Genomic DNA, 25,103 nt, shown 5'->3' on the forward strand with positions numbered 1-25,103 from the left:
TTCAATTAGCTCTGTGTTATTCTGGTCCCCTATTAGCGCCGATAATCGAGGTCTGGCTATAATTAATTGTGATAATGTCTCAGGAGCAGAGCCAACAGCAGCTCGGGGAGGCTAGCCAGAGACGCTCCTCTCCCCAGCATGCCCTCTGTTGAGGGGCTGCTCGGGGTTCGGTCTGCACAGACTGCGGGCTGGGCGAGGGCGGTGGGCAGAGACCCTCACAGGCCGGCCTCTTCTGGTGTCTGCAGGGTCACGGCGCCGAGCGAGCTTCCCCTCCTTCCACGTCCCTGTATCCTACTTCCCTTCCCGGTCCCAGCAGCCCTGAACCCTCAAAGCCAGTGACTCTGGAAATGAAGACATTCATACATACAGTGGAATACGATTCAGCCACGAAATGGGACGGGGTGCTGATCTGTGTTACGCCACGAACAAACCTTGGAAACCTTACACGGAGCGAAAGAAACCACACTCGAAAGGGGCACGTGTTGTGTGATTCCATTTATGTGTGATATCCAGAAAAGGGAAATCCACAGACACAGAAAGCAGGTGGGCGGCTGCCAGGGGCTGGGGGCTGGCGGAGATGGAGGGGTGACCGCTAATGGAGAGGGGAGTTTCATTTTTGGGGTGCTGGATATGCTTCGGAGCTAGGTAGACGGGGTGACTGTACAACACGGGAGTGTGTGGAATGCCACTGAATAGTTCTCTTTCAAAGGGGGCTGTGCCTGGGTGGCTCAGTCGGTTAAGCGTCTGCCGTTGGCTCAGGTCAGGTCCTGGGATCAAGTCCCGCATCCGGCTCCCTGCTCAGCGGGGAGCCTGCTTCTCCCTCTCCCTCTCCCTCTGTGCTCTCTCTCTCTCAAGCAAATAAATAAAGTCTTAAAAATAAATAAATAAAAAGGAGGAGTGGATGTTATGTGAATTTCACCCAATCCATCAAATCAGATCAAATAAATAAAACCGGCTACAGTTTCTTAAGTACACACAAGATGCCTGGTCCCTGCTGGGATGGTACCATCGACTCCGATGAAGAAATAAGAGACCCGGGTCCCGGGGAGGGGACCTGGGGGTGGGCGAGGAGCCAGGTCAACCCTGCAAGGCCAGCACACGTCGTCCTCCCCGCAGCGCCCCCGGCGGTGGGTCAGCCCTGGGTCCTGGCAGCCGTGGGAATCAGGAGTGACGTCTGCCGGGCGCTGCTGTGTGCAGGAAATACAGGACAAGGCCCGCGGGAGGCCGAGGCAGCAAAAGCAGGCGGGTGCGGGTTTGAAGAGAGGACGAGGGCCGAGAAAAGGGAACAGGAACTCAGGGTTTTATTTAACAGCCACAGGTGCACGGCCCAGGGAGGGACGCGGGTGGGGTAGGCCCCGGCCAGGGAGAGGGAAAGGGAAAGCGGGGTCTGTCCAGGAAGGGCTGCTTCCGCGGTAGCGTCCATGGGACAGTCACGTCCCTCCTCCCGGGAGCTCCGCGACCGCCGGTGACCTGCACACCACCTTTCCGTAGGCCAGCTCACCTGTGTTAAAGCCGCCAGGCAGCTTGAACCGTAAAAAACACGGAGCAGACTCACATTTTCCACTCCCCTGTGCGGGAAAAGGGGGTAGACGGGACGAGAACATCGCAAAGCGTCTCAACACACTCGGCTTTCCTTGTAAGGACAGAGCTCTGCGGAGCGTCTCTCCTTTTTCAATGATCTGTTATGTAAGCGCATCTTTAAATGAATCTGTCGGGGCTGGAGGCTGGTGGGTGTTTCTTTTCACTTTCTCCCCCCACCCCGGGCTCCGGCAAACACCGGCCGGTGTTTTTCTCAGGTTCTCTCTGCTTCCTACACAGTGGCATGGAAACACTTTCCCCGGTCTCTGAGAGCAGCAGGGGCAGGAATTTGGGGATCTTGACGCTCAGAGATCATCTCCAGCTTCTCCCCGTGAAAGCAAAAGCGCATGAATCAGACACAAACCGGAAAGGCCTTTTTTTTTTTTTTGGCTTGTGTCAAATGACTCGATCACCTATAATAAGTAAGGCGCCTGTCAAAACTGCACCCAGACAGGGTAGATCAGGACAGACTTGGGGGCCTTTAGGAGCGAGTGTAGTTTGCAGGGGATGGGGGAATCAGCCGCTTTGGTGACCCTTTCTGTGCCTGTGGGGGGAGCTGGGAACGAGTCCGTCTGCCAAGTCAGGCTTGAAGGCCGGCCGCCTGGCGCTCTCCGGGCGTGTGGCGGGCCAGCCAGCCCTTCGTCCGCAGGCCAGCAGACCTCTCCATCGAGCGATGCCGCTGGCTGCGAGACTTTGAGACACCCCTGCACTTACACCGTCCCTCATTTCCAAGGACGCCTCTGAAACCTTGCTGCCTTCTTCACACCCGTGACGTCGGTTTGACCCCCTCAACCTACACGACCATCTCTAAAAGCACAAGACCCCAAGGGCTGCAAAAACTCAACCCTGCAGGATGTGAGGGATTCCTGACGCGTCTCAGTAGGAGAAGATGAACCTTCTCTGAGGCTCCAGGAGATGCTGGCGGGGAGGGGGGGACCTCCCCTCGGGCCCTGGTCCTTCTGCCTCCTAGAAAAGTCATTTCCCGCCCTGCTGTGCCTTTTCGCCCAGGGTTCTGGATCAAAGGTCTCCCACCTGGCTTGAGCTCCAGCTTCTTTCTCTCTCCCTCCGTGTTGCCTATGGGCCGGGGCTGGACCTCGGGTTCACTGATGGACCCTCAGCCACAGGCCTCTTCCTCTGCATGTGTGATATTGCCAAAGCTCAGAAGAGGCTGCAGGGCGCTCCCGGGGAGGGCGGGGATCCCAGGAGGGCAAGGCTGCCGGGCTCCTGCGGCAGACGCAGCAGACCCTCCCAGCTCGGGCAGCTCTCTCTGCGCTCACACCCACTCCTCCACCCTCGGCCCCGTCCCCCATTGGGAGAAAGTTAAACACATACACACACACACACCCAGCACATAAAAACGAGAGAGTTCTGGTCCAAATCGACCAGGCATCTATCGAGGGCCTTCTCTGGGCTCCATTCCACGCTCTGCGCAATCGAAGTGACAGCATAAAATAGTTGTCCCAGCTGCAGCTGTGGGGACCCACCATGTTGTTTCAGAAATTAAGAAATGAAAAGGAACATGCATGAAGCCGTGAGACACAAGGTGGTGTGGACGAGAGCAAGAGGGATGAGGTGGGGGACGCAGGGGTCGCCTAGCAGCCCCCAGCCTGCTGCAGAAGCCCTCCCTGACGAGGACATGGCTTCCCAAGCTCCGCACCCACATGGCTCCGAGCAACAGGACCGGCCAGTCGGGACACATACTCACATGTTTGCAAACTAGCTCGGTCCTGGGTCTGCCTAGGGGGGCTCTCTGCGTGATCCCCTCAAACTCCCGCTCCTCCAGTGCGTGGCCTGCCAGGCCCCCAGAAAATGCTGATGCTGCAGGGAGCAGCGGCCTCCCCCGGAAGCCCACACAACACCCCCCTCGGAGGCCGCCTCTATTTTTAGCAGGGGCAGAGGTGGGGGCTGGGGGGGCTGCCATACTTCCCTTTTTATTTTTGTTCTGAGCAGAGTCTGTGGGTGACTTTCCACAGAGGGGGGAGGCCGGGAGACGCAGAGGGGACGCTGCTCTCTCTGGCAGGTGGGGCCACGTCTGTCAGTGGGGCCCAGAGAGGAAGGGGGTTCAGGGGTGGAGGGAGGTGTGGTCAGGAGCCTGGCGTCGCTCGCGCCGTCCCCTTCTGCTGGCTCCTGCCTGTGACCTGCACCAAGGGGGAAGCCCGGCTGGCAGGCGTCGGGAGTCTAGAACATTCCAGGGAAGATGCTTCTGCAAGCCTCACATTGAACTGCCCAGAGCCAAACACCCCACCCTACTCTTTTCTCCTCAAACATCCATGGCGGGCCACTGACCCGGCTCCTCTCTGCCTCTCTGACCACCACCCGTGTCTTCTCTGCCTTCTTACCCTGTGGGCTGCCCACGGACTCTGATCGCCCCATTCCCCTGGGGGAGCAGAGGGCCGTGTCCTCTCGGGGAAATGGGGGCAACGGAAGCTGTGGGTGGAGGGACCCAGGTGAAGCACGCACACGCCGGTGGTCCAGACAGGCCGGCCCGCCCCCTTCCTAGAAGCTCCCCTCCCCTCCTCCGCAGCGTCCCCGCCTGGGCGCCCTGGAGCCCCACACCACTTCAGCCTCCCTCCTATGTCCCAGCCTGTGTGGATCGCCAGAGAACTTTCTGGTCCCTCTCTCCTTTCCTCAAATACTGCGGTCAGGTCAGGCGGCATGCGTCCTAAGTACACAGTTCAATGAGTTTTGAAAAGACACCCTTACGACCAATTAAGAAGTGGAGTATGGCCAACACCCTAGAAAGTTCCTTCATGGCCCTTTCCATCCTGTGTCCCCACCCCCAGAGGGCCCCAGTCCTGGGATTTCCGTCACAGAAAGCTGGAGAAGCGCACGACGCACTTTTAGGGCCTGGTTTGTTTCGCTCAGCACCTCGAGGTGCGTGCGTTTGTGGCGCATGTCACCGGCTTGTGTGTCCCAAGGTTTATCCGTTCGCCTCTTGGTGGACATTTGGGTGGTGTCCCAAGTTCACTTGTCAGGGACATTCTTGGCCAAATCTTCACGTGGACATGTGTTGTCATTTCTTTGGACTAAACACCTGGGATTAGAATGGTTGGGTCATGCGGTCGGTGTACAATATACCCCTGTTTTCCAAGGTGGCGTGGCACCCTGCCCTCCAGCCGGAGCGGCTGAGAGTGCCAGCAGCCCCACACCGCCGTCAGTGCTTGGGGAGTGGGGTTGGGACGCGCGGAGTGGTGACACCGGCCCGGGCCACACTTCTAGCGCCGGCCTTCCCCTCTCCCTGGACCTCCCATCTGTTGATGCCCTCCCACGTGTACTGGGTTGGACAGTGTCCCCCTCTTCAGAACGTGGCCGTATTTGGAAAGAGGGTCTTTATAGGTGCACGTGATTCGAGGCCTCCCTGGATTGGGGGGGGCCCGGATCCAGTGACAAACACAAACACGGAGGAAAGACGCCCATGTGACTAAGGAAGCCGCCGTGGGGCGTGTGGCCACAGGCCGAGGAACTCGGAGCCGCTCGAAGCTGCAGGAGGCAGCGGGGACCCTTCCCCGGAGTGCCCAGAGTGTCTTGCGCTCACTTTGACCAGACTTCTGGCGTCTACAACTGTGAGAACATGTCTGTTTCGTGTTAAGCCAAGTGGTTTATGGGCATTTGTTATGGCCACATCAGGAAGGGAACAGCCCCGCAACCCATCAGGAGCTCTTGCACGGACTCAGGGGCTGGAGGGAGCGAGGGGGAGGGCTGCCTGGCGGAGCTCAGCCTTCAGGAGAGGGGCACGGCCACCCCTCGGAACTCACTGCCTGACCTCTGTCATCCCTTAGTGCTCCCATCTGCCACGGCCACGGCCACGCAGAAGCCAAGGGTCAGGGAGCTCATGCACGGGGCTCACTCAGGTCAGCCTCCGGGCGTGGCAGGTGGGCTGGTCTGCAGGGCATCCCCTGAGCCCTCGGGGTCTCCACTGTCGCGTGGGGACAATGACTGTGCCAGCGTCACCTGGGGCGTGAAGATGAAGAGGTGAAGTTTGGAGAACACGAGCCCAGTGCCTGCATGTGGTCAGCGCTCGGGGCCTGACGCTGTGTGATCTCCTGTCGGGGATGGGCCTGCCTTGCTCTGCTCAGAGGACCAGCCTCCTTCCTGAGGACAGAAAGAGTTTTCAGCATCTCCTGGTCATGCTCCCATGTTCGAGGTGCTGATGGCATCACTGTTGGTGTGAGCGGGAAGGACTAGGAAGGAGGTGAGCATGTCCCCTCTCTGGGCAGGGGAGGACGTTCAGGAGAACCTCCTAGGGAAAGCTGGATCCTTCTTCTTCCAGTTCTCATCCTCCCATTCTGTCCTACCAAACACCACAGAAGGGAAGTTGTGCTTAGCTGCAAACCCTTTCACGGCCAGCGGTCCTGTGTGGCCACTGCCATTGCTACCTGGAAGCTGAGGCTTGGAGGAGTCGTAGGACTTGTCTGAGGTCATGCGGTGTCTTCGTCTGCTCCTGCTTCTAGTGCAATGTCCCTCAGACTGGGGGGCTTAAACAACAGGCACTCATCTCCCACAGTTCAGCAGTGTGGGACGTGCAAGGTCAAGGTGCTGGCAGGTTCGGTGTCTGGCGAGAGACCTCTCCCTGGTCACGGACGGCCGCCCTCCCATGCTGTCCTCACCTGGCCTTTGCTTGGTGTGAGCTCAGAAAGAGAGCTCTCCCATCTCCTCCTCTTCCTATAAGACCCCCAATCCCATCACGAGGGTCCCACCTCCAAACACCACCCCACTGGGGCCTAGGGCTTCCACACGTGAATTCTGGGGAGGGTTCACAGGCTGGCTCTGCGTGGGACAGAAGGCGTGCCCCTGTGTCTCCCACAGGAACAGGGCCTCCGTCTGCCTGCTCTGCTGTGGGCATCGCTGGGACGCCGTCAACTGGGGGGCAACTCCCCAACTCGCCAGCAAATCAATGGAAAGGGAGCGCCGGAGTGACGCTTCCGTCCTAGATGGTCAGAGCACAAGGTAATGGGATGTCAGAGCTGGGAGGGGTCTTGATGCCATTTCAGCCACCCACGCCGTGAACGCGAGCACCGACAGGCGCACTCGCTGAATGAATGCTACTCAGCTGGGCCCTCCGTGGGCACTCCGCAGGTGGCTTTGCCCACGCCCACCCTGTGGGGCAGGTCGCTTTACTCTCCATGTTGCAGGAGTGGGTCTGGACACCAGGGCCCGGACCCCACAGGGCAGTGGGGGAGGCGCAAGGACCGATCCTGGTCTTCTCTACTTCTGCACACTGGTCTTTCCATCACTCCACATTTTTCTTCTTCCCGCGGAGAAAGCGGATCCTTCTAAGCGGAGATAAACCCACCAGTACCAGGATGAGGGAAGCTGTCCAGTCCCCAAGGGGCTTCAGGGGAAAGGGGGTCCAGGCATGTTGCAGGATGGGGCCAGGTACCCTTCAAGTCCTTCTGTCCCCAGGATTCTAAGACACTCCCCACCAGAGAGACCAGAACGTAGTCGGTAGAATTCTTTCCTGGACCAGATGAGATGCCCACTGGGTTCATCAGGGGCGGAGCACGAGGGGTGCCCGCACGGCAGGGCAGAGGGAGCTGAATTCTCACAGACAGCCGCCGAGAAGAGGGGTTAGTTGAGCTGCTCTGAGCCCCTCCCGGGGAGCCGGCAGGAGCTAAGTGATATGTGAGAGGAAGTGGCCTCCGACAGCTTCCTGCGCACACACCCAGGGAGGTTTGAGTCTGAGTTGTAGGTGAAGGGTGATTTCGCTAGTATGGCAAGAAGAAAAAAAAAAAGGCAAAACATCCGGCTCTGTAATAAAAACAGCCTCGCAGGGGCTGGGGGACCCCGGACACAAAACACGCCCAAGGTGGACTGGCGCTTTGGCGTGCCAGCCGCAACCCAGAGGCCTGGGTCTGTCCTGCCAAGGCCCCGAAATGCGTTAGGGCCCGCCCAAGGACGCAGGATTCAACCTCTTCCCCTGGGCTGTTTTATTTATCTCCGCCTTGAAACCATAGTTCTAAACAGTGCAGGCCCTTGACTGCTGACTCAGCTGCCAGAGCCAAAACTCATAAAATCCTATTTCAAAAAGGTCCAATGATTTTATTTTCTGAACATAAATATGAAATTTAATTAGCAGCTTGCCGCTAATGAAGTCGCCATGGAAGCCAGCCTGGAGACGCAGAGCAGGAAGAGACCTCCCGGCATTAAACAGAATCTGCTGCCCTGTTAACCCTCGCCTCTCCCCCCTGCCCTTTGCCATGACCCCCGAAGCCTGGAGAGGGGAGAGCAGCCTCTGACCTGGACAGACAAGGCGGCAGGGGAGCGGGGGAGGGGGCGCTCACTTAGAGAACGGGATGCGGGTCAGATGTCCCCTCTGGGTTGGTGGGAAGTTCCTGGGCACTCTGGCCTGGCTGTGTCTCCACAGCAGGGCAGGGGTACTGGGAAGAGGCTGGAAGAGCACTTAGGAAGAGCCACATTACTCTGCTTTCCTGGACATCAGTGAGAGAACAACTTGGGGGTATTCACACTTGACCAAACACGTGAAACCTGATGCCCACCCTGCTCCTACAAGTACCCCCGGCCTTGGTTAATCTTCTATAAAATGGGAATCTATAAATAATCTATAAATAGTTTATCTATAAAATAGGCATAATGCCCACAGCTGGTGGAATTTTAGTGATGATGGAACATATTTCTAAAGCCCGTGCTTGGAATATAGCAGGTGCTCGATAAATGGGAGCCTTCGTTATTATTATCATTGTACGGGTTCATTCGTTAAATCCAAAGTCCCAGAACTCACTAAGATCTGAAGTCCTATTGAGAAGAAATGGACTATTTCAAGCATCATTCAAGACTCTGAAGGTGAAACATGAAAAACCCAACCCACACGGTCGGTGCTCAAATAATGCTAACATCAACCAAAGTGTGTCCTGTGCCACGGTGTCTAAGACCTGGGTGTGCGTGGATGGTGTGAGAATGCATCCATCACACGTGCAGAGGTCATGGCTGTGCACAAGCATGGACTCCCTAACACAAACACCTGCTACACGTGAGAGGCTCCTTCCCTCCTGATGGATCTATAGCACGAAACTTTAGACTTAGTTTGCAGTCAAGGCACACAGTATTATATTCTAGAAAAAAGTTTATGGCAGAAGGTAATAGAGTTTTGAGGGTTGTTTTCTTTCTTGCCTTTTTTTTTAAATTGAAGCATATTGCCATTCTGTTGGCATTTGAGTTCTTGAACAAGTAGGAATAGCACATGTTTCAGCGCCTCGTGGCTCTGCAGGGAATTCTCCGAGGGTCACGGCTGAGATCTCTGGGCTGCTGGAGGTTGAACAGCCCTCAGGTAGAACTGTCAGCCCCAACAGGTGCAGCTGTCTTGAAGGGTGAAATGTCATGGGTAAACTACGCTGTGTAAATCCAGCCCTGTTGTCTCCATTTACTGGGTTTAGCACCATGGTCTCCGCTATGCCACAGGCATCAGTTGACTCCCCACGTGAGGCACTGCCCTGGCTCACCGGCCGAAATCCCTCCCCGATCGCTGCCGTCTGTGGGCCCACGGATCGGCACCATCTGGAGCTTGTTGGACCTACAGCTCTTCAGGCCTCATCTCAGACCTTCTGAGTCAGAGTCTGCATTTTAACAAGCTCTCTGGGTGACTCACACGGACACCGATAAGTGCTGTTCTAACTCAGTCCTCACTGTTTGCAGAGACGCGGGTTGCTGACTTGCCAGTTCACCCCCCTTCCAAATCTTCTAGAACGTTTGTTTGACTCCTGTGCTGGTCTCTCCTGGCTCACACCTTGCCTGGCCTTTGATGAACCTTCTGACTTTCCATGTTGGCTCAACGCATTCAAGACCTTACGTGCAACTGAGCCCATGTGGGACCAGGTCTTCATACTTCATCCCTCAGTGGTCCTCACTTTGTCACGGCCTTGCTGCGGGCCCTAGATGCTCGTGCACGCAATGCACCAGCTCAGTGGTTCACTGACTTCATTTCTGACCAACAACGTCACCGGGAAACAACTTCTAAAACTTGGGGACCCGGGCTCTGCTACCCATTACCTACCTCTGCTTCTTCTGACAATCATCTTCCAATGGGTCATGGAACACTATTTATTACAACTAGTCCTTCTGTAAAGCGAAGTAACAATTCTTTTGCAAAGTGGGATTAAGCCTCACAGTTATGTCTTATAAAATTCCAGTATTTTATACAACAAGATTTTTGGGTGTGCTTGAAGTCTTATTTGCGGACAGGGTGCCCCATGATTTCTACTTAAAATAAATCCTAAATCATTGTGCATCTTTTATAATACCTTCTTATCTGGCTTGATGAATTCAGATCAGTCATGAGGTATGCAGAAAGCAACACATTATGAATAACAGCAAGAATATTAAACAATTATAAAGCGTGACAAGAGATTTGAAATAACTGTTTGTAGACACTGGAATAGGTGGCTCAGGATGACAAGAAGATAAATTCAGGAGGTAAACCTCATGACTGCTCTGGCTTTTTGTCTGGATGCACTTTACGTAGTATGGGCAAAAAGGTGGAGTCCAGAGGATGGCAGTGTCACCAAACTGAGGAGACAGAGATCAGAGTTCAGGGCTGTTAAGGTCTGCAATTTGGGAGGAGGGATAGCAAGAGGGACTACACAGACCCAGAGTGGCTAAATACCAAACCACACTTACACGAGCAAGACTCCATGAGCTTGGCAGAGAACAACTACCACAGGGCTGCGAACTGAGAAATTCCAGATGACACACAGGACTGAGAGATGTTGGAGTTCCAACTAGCCACACTGGACAGAGTTCACTGAGTTCAGAGATCCAGAAAGTCTATACCTCAAGAGTAGGACTACTCTAACTCCAGAGTAAAGACTGTTCTAGATATACCTAACAAAGCTTAAAAATAAGTTTCAAAAGGATCAGCCCTATTCATACATAAAGGAACTATTTGCCAAATCAAAACTATCATGAATTACAATCAAATCCAGAAACTTGGTATCCACAATGACCAGAATTCAGGAAAAAAAATTATTAGACATGTGCATAAGCTGATAAATGTGACTCATAACTAGAAGGAAAAAACAGTCAATAGAAACAGATCCAGAAATTACAGAAATGTTGGAACACGCACACCAAGACTTCAAAACAGCTATTATAAATATGTCAAAGACTTAAAGAAAACATGGACATAATAATAATACAGGTACAAAACAAGAAATAGCTAAATGGAAAGTCTAGACGTAAAAATCAGAATACGTAAGTTATAAAAAAGTTATAAATTCAAACAGATGCGTTTAACAACCACTTGGACGCTGCTGAATAATCACTGAACTTGAAAACAGGGCAACAGAAGCTATACACCCGAGGCACAGAGGAAAAGAAAAGTTGGACAGAGAATTAGTAAATTGTGGGATAATACCACGTGGACTAACATTCATGTAATCAGAGTCCCAGAAAGAGAAGAGAAAGAGAAATTGTGGGACAGAAATCACTTTTAAAATGTTTCCATATTTGATGAAAAATATCAACCCACAGATTCAAGAAACTCAGTGAACTCGAAGCAAAATAAACACAAAACTACACATAGGAATATCTCAAATTGCTGAAAATTGAATATAAAGAGAAAAATTTTAAAGCCAACAGAAAAAAGATACATTCTATACAGTGGACTAGTGATAAGAACTATTGTTCATTCCTCATGGGAAACAATGTGAGGGAAGAAAACAGAATTACATCTTTAAAGTGCTGAAACAAAAAGTCAACTTGGAATTCCTCATCTGGTGAGATAGTTTTCAAAAGTAGGACGGACTAAAAGCTCTTTCTTTGATAAAAAGCTGAAAAGATTCATCACAGCAGACCTGTGGTGTGAAGAATGTAAAGAATAGTCTTCAGAATGAAAAAAAAAATGATACCAGGTAGAAACTTGAATCTGCATGAAGAATTGAAGAGTGTCAAAAATCGTAAATATGTAAGTAAATATATATTTTTTCATTTTTAATTTCTTTAAGAGATAACTGATGACTTAAAGCAAAAAAGAACAACAATCTACTGTGTACTTTGTAACATATGTAGAAAGTACATGTCGATAAGAACGCAAGGACGAGAGGGGGTTAAGTGAGAGCATACTGTGATAAGTCTTTATACTAGATGTAAAGTGGGAGAAGTAAAAGATAGGTTGTGGTAAGTTAAAGATGCATTTTATGAACCATAGAGCAACTGTGCGTACACAAAAATAAAACAAACAGGTAGGCTAACACGTCGACAGAAGAGACAAAATGAAACACCAAAAAAGACCCCAATTAATCCAAAGAAAGGCAGGAAAGGAGGAAAAATGAACAAAGAATGGATGCATCATAAAGAAAACACTCAGTAAATGTAAATGGACCAAACGCTTCAGTTAAAAGGCAGAGATTGTCAGGGAGAATTTAAAAAAATACTCAACTGTATGCTGTGTGTAAGAGACACACATTAAATATAAAGGCGCAAGTAAGATGAAAGTAAAAGCACAGAAACTTCATAAAACTTGGAATGGCTCTACTAGTATCCCAAAAATAGGCTTCAGAAAAGGAGTACTACCAAAGAGGGACACTTTGTAATAATGGAGTCCATTCATCCAGAAGCTGTAACAGTCCTAAATGTGTATGCATCTAATTGTAGGGCTTCAAAACACGTGAAGCAAAAGAGAGACAAAACTGAAAGTAAGATTAGACAAATTGACAATTACAGTTGTAGATTTCAACCTTTCTTTCAGTTATTGTTAGGGCAAGTAGATGAAAATCAAGGACACAGAAGATCTGAGTGACACTATCAACCAACCTGACCCACCTGACATTTACAAAACACAACAGCTAACAGCTGCCGGACACCTGCAGAATACATGTGCTTTTTGGGGTGTGTATGAAACATTCACCAAGACCTTATGATGGGCCATAAGACAAGTTTCAGTAACTTTAAAAGAATTAAAATGATATAAGATATGTTTTCTGGCAAAAGGGAATTAAACTGGAAATTGATAATTAAAAATCCCTAGATATTTGGAAGTTAAATGACACAATCCTAAATAACCCATTGCTCAAAGAAGAAGCAAAAGAGAAATTTTGAAAATATTTTGAACTAAATAGAAATAAAAACACAATGTCAACAATTTGTGGCATACAGCTGAAGCACTGCTTAGAGGGAAATTTATAATTTTAAAGGCATATATCAGAAAAGAAAAATGATTTAAAATTAAAGATCTAAATTTCTACATTAAGAAGCCAGAAAAGTCAAAGTAAGTAGAGGAAAGGAGACAATGCATTAGTGCATTCGAGGTGACCACTCTCCTGCAAGGCTGCGCTTTCGCTCCCTTGCCCTCTGAGATGACCTCGCCGCGGGCGGGGGAGAGAGGCGGAACATTAGCGAACACCCCGACGATGAGCTCAACGCCACCGGAGCCCTCGGCACTGTGTGGCCCCAACCACCGCGTGTGTGTGAGTACGAAAAGGCTGAGCGCCCCCAAGTCAGTCTAAGTGTGTTGGTTCCCCGGGGCTGTGGCAGTAAGGTGGGGGTGGCTCAAAGCAACAGAAAGTTATTCGGGCCTTGATTTGGGAGGCGGGAAGCCTGGAATCAAGGTGTGGGCTTAGATTGGTTCCTTCTGGAAGCTCGGAGAGAGACTCTTACTCGAGGCCTCTCTCTTTCTGCTTCTGGCGGTTTCTGGCAATCCTCAGCAGTCCTGGACTTGTAGACACTTCACTCCAGTCTTTGCCTCGCTGGCCACATCGTTCTCCTCTGCGCGTCTCTATATCCTCTTCTTTTTACAGGGGCACCAGTCTTGGGACGTGGGAGCTGCCCTTAACCGGTACGCACTCATCTGAACTAATTACATCCACAAAGACCCTAGTTCTAAAGGTTGCATTCTGAAGCTCCAGGTGGACATGGACTCTGGAGGTCAGTATTGAGCCCACTACAGTGTGCCCTCTGGTCCCCCAAATTCACATCCATCATACCTGCACAGTATATTCACCCCACTCCAACACCCGGTATATGTCTTTGTCTCCAGAAGGCCCCTGTTAACACGCACATGTCTCCTGGGAGGAGAGGCTGCTCCTGGCGGCTCTCTAGTCCCGTTAGAAAGCTGTGATTTACCTTGAAAGGCTCAGGGAACGGCAGGGGGCCTGGGTCTCCAAGGGGTCTTTGAACAGCCCACATCTGGGTTTGGGATCTGCACGCCCAGGCTAGAGAGGTGCAGCAGAGGCATATTTTTCGGCATTACAACCCAAAAGAGCAGTATGGGCACTCATCGGGGCCACGCTGCCGTGGGACGCAGGCTTGCAGAAGGTACTTCCTGGGGTTCCTGGGAGAAAGTCTCTGGTGGCCCATCCTGGACTGGAACCTCATCCATTTGGAAGCACGACTCAAATCTGGAAGGCCCTGAGAAACTGGCAACATGCCCCGACTCGTGTTAACTCTGCAGGGGAGCGGGTGAGTATCAGGGAGAAGGTCGCATTCACGGAGAGAGCCAAAGGTCAGGCCTTGTGCTCTGGCCCAGAGGGGCCCTTCCCTTTGTCGCCTTTCTCCACGGAGGAAGGAACCCCAGCAGGATGGATAATCGAGCCTCAGCGGGTTTAGGAGCTGGCTCTCAGTGAGCCTGTCCCCACCCCGCCAGCTACCCCACCAAACGCTCCAAGTCCTTATGCCTCCCCAGTCTTGTCCCATCAAACTCTGTTCCCAGGAAAGACGTGTAGAGCAGAAACAGAGCGAGCGGCTGCCTTCTCTCAACTCCCCTGCGATGTGGGGAATCCCACGAATCCCCTGCCCAGGGTGACTGACAAGGGGGGACGGCTGAGCCCGTCACATAAAGGCGTGGGTCTCCGTGACCTCCAGACCCTCCACGCAGGGTTCCGGCAGCGGCTCTTAATGCGTCAGCTCTCCCACGCACACCTGCTCGGGAACGGTGGAAACAGCGATTCCTAACAGGAATTTCGAACATCGGGGCTCTGACTGCGTGTGCGTGGGGTGGGGGCAGAGCCGTTCTGGAAAACGGGGCCTCAAAAACACAGCACTGTTTATACACGAGAAAAAACACGCGTGGACGGTTGAACGGCAGTGGGTTTGACTTGAGAATGCCTTTGCCGGACAGGAGCTCGAAGTCTGCAGGAACGTCTGAAGGAGCCCAGGTCTCTGTTGGTGTCCGTATTGGCTCCGGCTACTATAACAGCCCCACAGACCGGGGGCCTTAACCAATAGATATTGATTTCTCACAGTCCTGGAGGCTCCAAGGCCAAGATCAAGGTGCCATCAGAGCTGGTTTCTGGAGAGAGCCTCTTCCTGGCTTGCAGACGGCGGCCTCCCCTGCGCCCACATCCCTGTGTCTCTTTCTCCTCTGAGAAGGAGACTCATCCCATTGGGTCAGGGGCCCCCTTTTACAACGTCATTTTAGCTTTAATTAGCGCCTTAGACCATCTCCCAGTATAGTCACACGGAGGCTCCGGCCATCGACATGTGAAATCAGGGGACACAATCCGGTCCGTGAGAGTGATGAAGCTCGCCACTTCCTCTCCGGCCTGACAGGATGTGGGAACCGCACGGACTGCTTTAAACAAAGGGGACTTGGCGGATTCCACCCAGATGAACTCAGGTATTTAAGACTGTTTCCCGCAATCTGCACTTGCTCGACATACAGAACTCCCTCTGAATTGCTCCCGGCGACACTTCAGAAGCAATGGTCTGGAAGCTTGAAAAACAATCCCAAGGGGGAGGAACTGCAGTCCTTTTGTGTGCGGTGACACTGACCCTGGGAAAGCCGGGACCGCACAGCAGCCCCGCCCAAGAGCTCCGGCTCCTCATGCCCCTGCATCTGCCCATGCTGTTCCCTGCACCTGGGACCCGCATTCCTGACGCAGGAGCTCGGAGGCACAGCTGGCAAATCTGCAGGTCTGCATGTGTAACGCAATGCTGTCCCCAAGGTAGCATTTTGAGTGTCAAGGCCTTTTGCCCCTTTGTCGGTCCCCGACAGCTGCCATCAGCCGCGGGACTAAACCCGTGAAGGCGGTCTCCCATGTAATCTTTATGACAGTCTCATGGGGATGGTTTTGGGCTCTTGTGCCCTTGACTGAGACCCAGCATCTGGAGACAGCACGTGACTGGTCCAAGGTCACTGGGCACTGAGTGGTATGGGCAGGATTCGAATCCAGGTCAGGGAACAGATGCTCATTCCCCTGCCACCTTCTTTTAAACGCCAGGTGACGCGAGATTAACCATGTTTTTGGTTTAATCTCTCCCCTTCCTGCCTTGGGCTAGCCAGCTGGGCTGAAAATCTATCACGGAAGGACAGAAATGGGGACTCGGGAACACGTCACGAATAACAAAACAGAGTTAACAAAGACAGAGGTGACTTTTTCAGGTCTCCTCTCACCTGCCGTGATTAATTTACAGCTTTTTACATGCTAATGTTTTCCTGCCTTCTGCCAGTAATAAATAACCAATATGCTTTAATACCTAGTTATTATTCATCCCTTTCAGAAATTTGGATTTTGATTCTTCACTGCAGTTCAATCACATTGAATTTCCTTAACCAGGACAGCTCCATTAAGAGTCCCCTCCAAGGACATCCTGGCGGGGCGGTGACAGTAATGGATAATGGGCGACAAGAGGGATTGGGGAGCTGGGGCACGAAATATTAGCAGCCATGGGGAAAGAGGGGGAAACTGTAATAAAAAACACCACCAAACCACATTTAAGTAACGCTAAGGTTATGACACACACCAATAAAACCAGGAAACGTACAGTCACAGCTGACACGCCATTCATAACATGCCTTCCTCTGCCTGTCACTGCAGCCGAGATGTGGGTCCACTTCATCACCTGCCGGACATGGAGGGCTCCCCCCTGCTCTGCCTTGGGTTGAGACGGCTTGCCAGCACCAGCTGTGTTTCTCGGAAAGCGACTTGGAGCTTTCTCCATCTTAACTTCCTCAAAGTGTTTTTCAAGCAAGGAAAGCTACAAGCCAAAGCTGGTTGGAAGGGTCATTTCCTCCCGAAGAAGTTGTCCTCTCTCCTGGGACCCCAGAGCTCTCTGACTCGCCCTCCACTCAGCACATGGCAACGTGCATTCTCTTAGGCCGGCTGAGGACAGGTCGCCACGAGCTCCATTCTGTGCTGTGCTCACTCCAAGAGCACGGGCATCACTCCCGCGGCCTCTGGTGGGCCACCTTCCATCCCAGTCACCTGGGCCATCACCTCGGCCGTCACCTCTGCCTTCTCAGGCCTGCCCACTCCCTCTGGGGCAGGAACACCCGGGATGTGTCTAGCACAAGGAACTCTTCCCCAAGGGACGGCGCTTAACTTTCTTGAATCCATTTGGTATCTGGGACCACTTCCAGAATGAAGTTTTTAAATCCATGATGTGACACACAGAGGATTACACAGGGAAGTCGTTACGTCGAAACACCAGATATTTTAAAAATTAGGATCTTCTAATATGCGTGCTTATTAGTGCAACCAATAATACCTAGCAGTGGGGTCCAATGACTCCCTGACTTTGCAACAGGGACATGCAAATAATACGTTGAGGTCTCCACAACAACCATAACGAGGTGTGACAATATTTGCGATTTCTGTTGGTGACAAAGTGGAAAGTGCTATTGAAACTGTTTGTCCCCTGACTTCGTCATTGAAGGAAATGCTCAACTTCCATTAGAACTGATGGAAAAAAAGATGTAATTCCTTCCAGCCAAGTTCATGGGCTCCTGAATTCTCTCCACAGCTCCTGGGGTGGGGGGCACCCGGGCTCCAGGCTAAACAGCCTGAGCGCAGGTGCAGGATCCCCAGGTAAGGGACCCCATCTGTCTTGTTTGCAGCGGCGACACGATGCCTGGCAGAGGGCCCGGCGTAGCTGCAGATGACGAGTGAATGGCATGGGTACAACCTCGCTCTGCATCTGTGCGTGGCGTTTCTGGATGGCTCCTCGAGAAAAGTGGGGCACCCTGGTCTTTTCACGTTTGCCTCTGTGTGGACTCGTTCCATCAGCATCATGCATCGTTATTTATGTTAACTGAGCTCTCGTGTACACATCATGAAATCTACCACTTCCAGTGTGTGATTCAGGGCATTTCATATATTCCCAAGGTTGTATAACCCTATCGGCTAATTCCAGAACACTGCCATCAGCCCTAAGAGAAGCCCGTATTTGTTAGCTCTCACTCCCCATCCTCCCCTCCCCACAGCTCCTGGTGACCACCACTGTGCTTTGTCTCTATGGACTCCCTCTGGGGACATTTCACATCAACAGAATCCTACAATCTGTGGCCTTTTGTGTCTGGCTTCTGTCATTCTAAGCACAGTGTTTCCACCCACGCGGTCGCACGTACCAGCAGCTCATTCTTTTTATGGCTGGATACTGTTCCGCTGTATGGACAGACCACATTTTGTTCATCCATTCACCTGCTGATAGCCATTTGGGTTGTTAACCAACATGTACTAGATGGGAACTCACGGTGAGCAGAGACCCTGCCCTCCTGGGGTCAGAACAGCAGGCCCTTAGGCCAGCCCCTGGGGTTGGGATCCTTCAGTTTCCCCATCTGTAAAATGGGGACGGGTCTATCTCGGAAGATTCCAGGGAGGCTTTAGAAAAAGAATACACGTGAAAGACTTAGAATGTGCGTAGAATGAACACGGCGAGTGTTGGAGAAGAGTCAATAAATTATGTCAATCACACTGTGATTAATGCCAGGAAAGAAGCAAGCAGGTGTTGACGGTATGGTGGGTCTCACAGACAGAGGGCACGTGGATGAGACAGTCAGGGAAAGCCTGCGTCAGTCTTAATCCAAGGCCCAAAGGATGAGAAGGAACCAAGCAAATGAAGCAGCAGGGGACCAGGGATCCTGGCAGAGAGAAAAGGAAGCACAAACCTAGGGAAGAAAAAGGCCTGCAGTGGTCCAAGACCATGCTGTCCAGAAGGAAGATCACGTCGGCCAAGAACATGGGCATAATCTTACATTTCCTAGCTGCGATGTTACCGAAAGTCAAAAGAAAACAGGGAAAAGTAATTTCAATAATACATGGCATCTCACCTAATATATCCAAAATATGAACATTTTGACGTGATTAATATAAAAATTGTTGATGAGATATTCTGCATTTTTTTTTTTCATTCTAAGACCTTGAAGCCCAAAGTGTATTTACACACACAGCACATCCCAGCTGAGACGCGGAGTTCGAGTGCCCGCTGGCCATGCGGGGGAGGGGCCGCCATCCCGGGCAGCACAGAGAGGGCCTGTCGGAGGGCGAACGGGGCGAGAGCGTTGGATCCTCGGGGACAGCAGGAGTGACGTGATGGGGTCTGCCTCTGAAACAGACTGAAGAGGCTGCTCTGTGATGACAGACTCAGGGGAGACGAGAGGGGAGGCAGGGGACCACTCGGGGCAAGGGGTCATGGTGACCTGGGTCACCAGATGCTGACAGTGGACAGAGGGCTGACCGTTCCATCTCTCCACCCAACTCTTGGAGTAACTAAAAGACCCTTCTTAAGGTACCAGATGGTGTGTGCACGCAAGATATTACTGTTGACGTCACCCTGAATGCATCTTGATATTAGGGCCCATGTCTGTTTCACTCAGTCTGCTGTCCCAGCGCGGGGCCCGGAGCTCAGCAGGCAATCACACGGCTTATGCGACCCTCGCTGGTCCAGGGCCCCACAGACACTGGGAAGCAGCAGATTGCATAAGCTCCCCTGTGCAGTCTAGTCTCCTGCCCAACTACTCATCACAGCCTGGCCTATTAATAATGGATCTTCGCCGGGAGGGCCTCTTCTAACCTTAACCTACTGTCACATCACCTCGGTGATGTGTTTTGGCAAGAACTCAAAGTCAAGAAGGGCATGGGAACGGATGCCTCCACCTACGATCGGCCCAGATGGTGCTGGGAACACTCTTCCCACTCTCCAGACTCACTTCTTCCCCAGCGGGGGCCACTGTGGGAAGAGGCCACATCCAAGGGCTGCACCGCAGTCCACTCCAGCCCCAGCACTGTGAGCCTCCTGAAGGTTACTGTGGAGATGGGATGTCAGGTCCCCACGGGGACAGGACATTCACAGAGCTCCGGGTGAATGAGCGTCAGGCTGAGAGGCCATGAGGCCCAGGATCAGGCAGGGTGCAGATTTCAGGGCTCCAAAAGGGGCTGCAAGAGTGGTTGAAAGACAAGTAGCAGCTGGGCCAGCTGCTGGGAGTGCATATGACCGAGGGCAGCGTCCTGGGCCATCTCGCGGTAAGCCACAGCCGCACGCCAGTGAGTTACAGAGAGCAGACCCTGACTTACAGCACACGTTTGGGCTGGGAGAGAGGTCAGCAGCTGCCCCCAGGCTCAGAGCCATGCCTTCCCGGGGAAGCACTCACGCCAGCGAATCTCTATTACTTCTGCAGCGAAGGCAGGCCTCGACGTGCCTGGCACATTGTTAGATCTCTTTTGGCAGGAACGTTTGGCCAGAAAGAGACTTGGTCTAGAACGAGACCAAGACCCTGGCTACCCCGTAGTTGGGGTCACCTGGCTCACCCTCCACTTGGGATGCGGGGCTCAGTTTTGCAAGCTTGAGGAATTGAGTCCTTTCCCCTCGTTTCGGGTCATCTGGACCCACGGACTCTTCCGAGGCTGACTCATAAAGCTGAACGCTAATTCATTTTTGTCCTATTATAAAAGGCCACCTTCCTCCAGAAGAGCACAGCAACGTAGACTTTGGCATGAGGCAGGCCTGGGATGGAACCTGGCTCTGCTGCTTACTGGTTGGGTGAGCTGGGGAAGTGACTCGAACTCCCCAAGCCGCAAACGCTTTACCTGTATAAGGGGCATGATGACTCTGTAGAAAGTTTACAGGTTGCTGCAGGGAGTGAATGCAGTAATGTGTAGAAAGAGCTTAGGCCAGGGCCTGACACATGGAAACTCAATCAGTATGTGCTATTAACTGCACAGAATTCTGCCCCAGGAGACCAAGGTAATGACCGGAGACACATTTACTCTGTCAGTACACACTTCTGAGTCGCTATTACGTGCCTGTTCTTTGCTTGGCACGAAGTTTGCAGTGGTGAATAAAACAGGTGTGACCTCTGCCTTCACGGGGCTTACAGTCCAGTGGGTAACATCAGCATGAAATAAATAAGCATGCTAATAGACCCCTATTAAGACACTGTGATACGAGATTTGAAGACAGTGAACTGAGGTTATAAGAGTGTAAAGGACTGAGGTATCTGCCCAATGAACAAGCTCAAAATGAGAGCAAAGAATGCTAGGTGTCTAGGGTCAGAATTTCCCTTGAAGTATGTTTAACAGCAACAACCACAACACAGTGAGCAGTGGGGGGTGTGATTTGGTCAAAATGATTGGAAGCGTGGGATGCTGCAGGACTTCTCAGAGCCTTAGCTTGTACATCTCCCCAAGGGAAGAGCAGCAGGCAGCCTTTCCTAACTTGTTTGATCACAGAATCCTTGCTTTATGGAGCAACTCACAGGGCTGGTGTTCTTCGTCACACACTTTGAGAAGCATCATCTCAGTACACGTTCATCAACATGGAAAAGCACGATGAACTCATGTTCACTCCAGGGACGTGTCTGTTCTGAAAACAGGGACTTGTCAGTCGCGCCAGGCTATGCCTTCCCCCAGGATAGTCCAGGTAAAAACACGTGGCCAGTTCTTGCTCTCAGACGAGAAATCCCCTCCTCTGTCACGGCACCAATATTCACGGTGGACAAGTCCAATGAATGAGATCGCGTGCATTCGGTTAAATTTGGCTTGGTGTCTACTGATGAGGTGTGGGAAGGACCCAGCCCCTCCAGCAGCCCAGTTCAATTCGACTTTTAGGGTGGGTGCCCCCCTGCTAGGGATCATCTCACTCATTTTACCTCACTTCCTGTCAGGTGGAATTGCAGAGGCTGGTGTTTTCTGAGCCTGTTCCCAAATGGTGGAATGGGTGGGCCACATCTGGGGAGGGATCTTGTGCACCATAGAGGGTCTGGGCTTGGAGTCAGTCAAATAAAGTCCACCACATCCAGCTGGGTCACTTATGCAAGGCATTTCCTCATCTATGAAGTCAGAATCACAGTTATCTCTTCAACGGTGGTCTGGTGAATTAGCATTTGTAGTCTTGAACACAATGGCTTCCATGGCAGAATTGGCGTATGCGTAACTAGAAAGCCCCCCAGGAAATGACATCAATACCCTCCCCCGAGAAGCTCATCCTCCAGCTAGGGAGACAAACCGGCATATCAGAGCAATCAGGAAACACTGAGACAATTACACGCTAATCTGCTAGGATTAACAAATGGTACATCCTGATTTTAGCTTCTGACTAATTCTCCATGATAACCTTGAGGATAAGATAATAGAATTTGGACTATTTTTCCCGACAGGTGAACTTGCGAGTTGTTGACCAGCATCACCTGAAGAGTACTGACAACGGCTCTAGCTTCATAAAGGTTTGTTGAATAAGTAAATAAACCTTGGGCAAGGTCTCAAGTGGTAAAACAAAAGAGTTCGTTTCTGGGCCCCGTTGTGTTCAACAGTTTTTGGCAATGATAGTGACGGAAGATGTAAAGGAGAATCCTATCAGATCTGCAGGTCGCACGGAGTTGGGAGAGATAGTTAATATGATAAATGGGCTCATCAATATTCAGAGAGATTTGACAGGCAAGAATATAGGGCCCAAACCACAAGATGGAATTCAACAGAAATAAATGTAAGATGCTGAATTTTGCCTTTAGAAAGTGGAGAAGGACAGGCTAGGGGAAACTCAGCATGGCAGAGGCCTGTGCAAAACCCAGAAACAAAAATGCACCGTGTACATATTCTTTCCCTTAACTAAATGTTGAAAATGACCAATAACGTAACACAAGTACTTAAAATATAATGTAGGATTGTATGAAGAAGGGAAATTCTGTGTACCACGTAATTTCTCCCTTCCCTCCCGCCCCCAGCCAGTACATGAGAAATTGTGAGGATTCTTTTGATAAGCAGAAGATTGAAAGAGAAAACCCAACACCAAATGGCTGCAGAAAGGGCCAATTCTAAGCTTGGAAGGGCCCGACACAGGGGTGGCCCTAGGGGGATAGGTTAGAGCTCTGCAGGGACAGGAGCAGCTGAGCAGACTCCTACCCCCTCAGCCATGAGCAGGCAGCAAGTCGTGGAGAAGTCGTCTTCCTGCAGGTGGGAGCCTGGTGGCCAGAGAAGCAGGTCAGCACCTGGGGTGAGGGATGGGGTACGCAGGCAAGATCCAGGAGCCCAAGAGGATTCAAAGCCAAGAAAAGGAATTCCTGAAGCATCTTGCCCCACAACACACCTGTGATCATCTCTCTCACAGAAAGGGTGAAGTGAACAGATGCAGCCGTAACAGGGGACAGAGGACATTCGATGTAAGTATAGTCCCTTCACCAGAGACCCTGGACACTTGCAGAACACCAACACCACAGAAGAAGACCAAGTGCAACAGACAGAACCTCTGCCAGGGAAACTGTTCCCAGAGCCAGCAGAACAAGTTGCGAACGAGAACATGCATATTTAATGTCCTCGGAAAGATACAAGAGAATAGTGGCTCAACCGGTAGAGATGTGAAACATCACTGAGCCCAAAATCAGCAGGTGGATCGAAGTTGCAGAATGGACACAGCTCATAACCGAATTCGTGAGCTGGAAGACTGAACTGAGGAATTCTCCCAGAACCCAGGAAAAAAAGGGTTGGACTGAATGAAAGAAAAGTCAAGAGAACTGGAAGCTAGAGCCAGGTGGTCCAACATTTCTCTTACAGGTGACCCAGAAGGAGAGAATGAAAAGAAAGGAAAGGCAGACAAACTCTAAGACATTCTAGGGAAGAAACCCTCCAGAACTGAAAATAGACGGGAGGCCTCAGCTAACAGGACACACAAATTGCCAGGAAGAGGAAAAAAGACCACATCTCTTTACCTTGGGATGAAGTTTAGAACACCAGGCTTACACAGAAGTCCTAACAGCTGACAGAGATGTATTGCTTACAAAGAAATAGAATCAGAGGGACCAACTGCAGTACCAGATGTAAGAAGACAAGGGGGACGATATCTTTAAAGTTCCAAGAAAAAAATAATTTTAAAACTCAAGTGTAAAAAAGGGAAAAGAAACACTTTTCACACATGCAATGACATGCACTCAAAACATTTACCATCCACAGGCCTACCATGAAAAAATCACCAAGCAGTGGACCTCAGTAAGGAGGAAAGAATTTCAAGGGGAAGAAACAATGGTACCTGCCTGCTATGATCTGAATTGTGTCTGCAAAATTCACGTGTTTTTTTTTTTAAGTAGGTTCCATGCTCAGTGTGGAGTCCAATGTGGTCTGAGCCCACAACCCTGAGATCAAGACTTGAGCCAAGATCAAGAGTCAGATGCTTAACTGAGTCACCTAGGTGCCCTGTGAAATTCATATGTTAACGTTCTCCAACCCCTGTACCTTGGAATGTATGTGTATTTGAAGATATGGTCTTTAAGGAGGTGATTAAATTAAAATGAAGCCATTAGGATGGGATTCTAATAAGAATGGAAAAAGATATTCCATGCAAATAATAACCAAAGAAAACTGGGGGTGGGGCAGCTGTCCCAATATCAGACAAGATAGACTTAAGTACTTGTTACGAGACAAAGAAAGACATTATATATTGTAAAAGGGCTAATCGGTCAGTTAGATATAACAATTATATACATATATGCACCTAATAACAGAGCCCGAAATTCCATAAAGCCAAAGTTGACAGAATTAGAGGGAGAAACAGCTCTATAATAATAGTTGGAGACTTTAAGAACCCACTTCCAATAATGAATAGAATAACCGGGTAGATCACTGAGAAACAATGACGAGGGGCGCCTGGGTGGCTCAGTTGGTTTAAGCATCTGACTCTTGATTTCAGTTCAGGTCGTGATCTCAGGGTTGTGAGACGGAGCCCTGCATTGGGCTCTGTGCTGGGTGTGGAGCCTGCTTAAGAGTCTCTCTCTCCCTCTTCCCCTCCCCCAGCTCTAAAATAAAAAAGAAAAGAAAAGAAGCAATGATGAGCAAACCATTATAGGAAAAAATAGAACAAAAATACCTGATCAATTCTACAAAAGGGAGGAGGCTAAAAAAATCTTGAGAAATAGGAACCACGAAATGAGGTATTAAGAATAAGTCCAATGTGTCATGAATTACAGCAAATGTAAAAGGGTTTACGAGAAAACAGAATGCAAGGGGAAAAACATTAAAAAGGACAAAGAAGATTTTTATGTGATTAAGTGGAACTATCAACCACCACGAATGTTTATGCGCCTCACAACACAGCTTTGAAGCATGCAGAACAAGCTAGAGAGATAGAAGGAGCTGGCAAAGACGCTGCCCCCGTAAGAGACTTCATAGAGCCCCGGAGAAAGGACCAGTAAGGACGGCTGCCAGAGATAAAACATAATTAACACGTCCGCTCTAAGGGATCTACAGAACTCTGTACCCAACAAGTAGGGAGAACAAATTCTTTCCAAATACGCATAGAAATCTTACAAAAGTGTACCATGCGTTAGCCACAAAGGAAATTTCAAGCAAATGAAAAGCAAAGATAACATACGGCAT

The 25,103-nt window shown here is 50.8% G+C and overlaps 1 protein-coding gene across 4 annotated transcripts in view; it reads right to left on the minus strand.

The window, feature by feature from the left end:
* The window catches only part of CARD11 (caspase recruitment domain family member 11), a 111,683-nt gene that overhangs the window by 56,898 nt on the left and 29,682 nt on the right, over positions 1-25,103 (minus strand). The window lies entirely within an intron of this gene.

Source organism: Ursus maritimus, unplaced genomic scaffold (assembly GCF_017311325.1).
Source record: "Ursus maritimus isolate PB19 unplaced genomic scaffold, ASM1731132v1 scaffold_2, whole genome shotgun sequence".
NCBI lineage: Eukaryota > Metazoa > Chordata > Mammalia > Carnivora > Ursidae > Ursus > Ursus maritimus.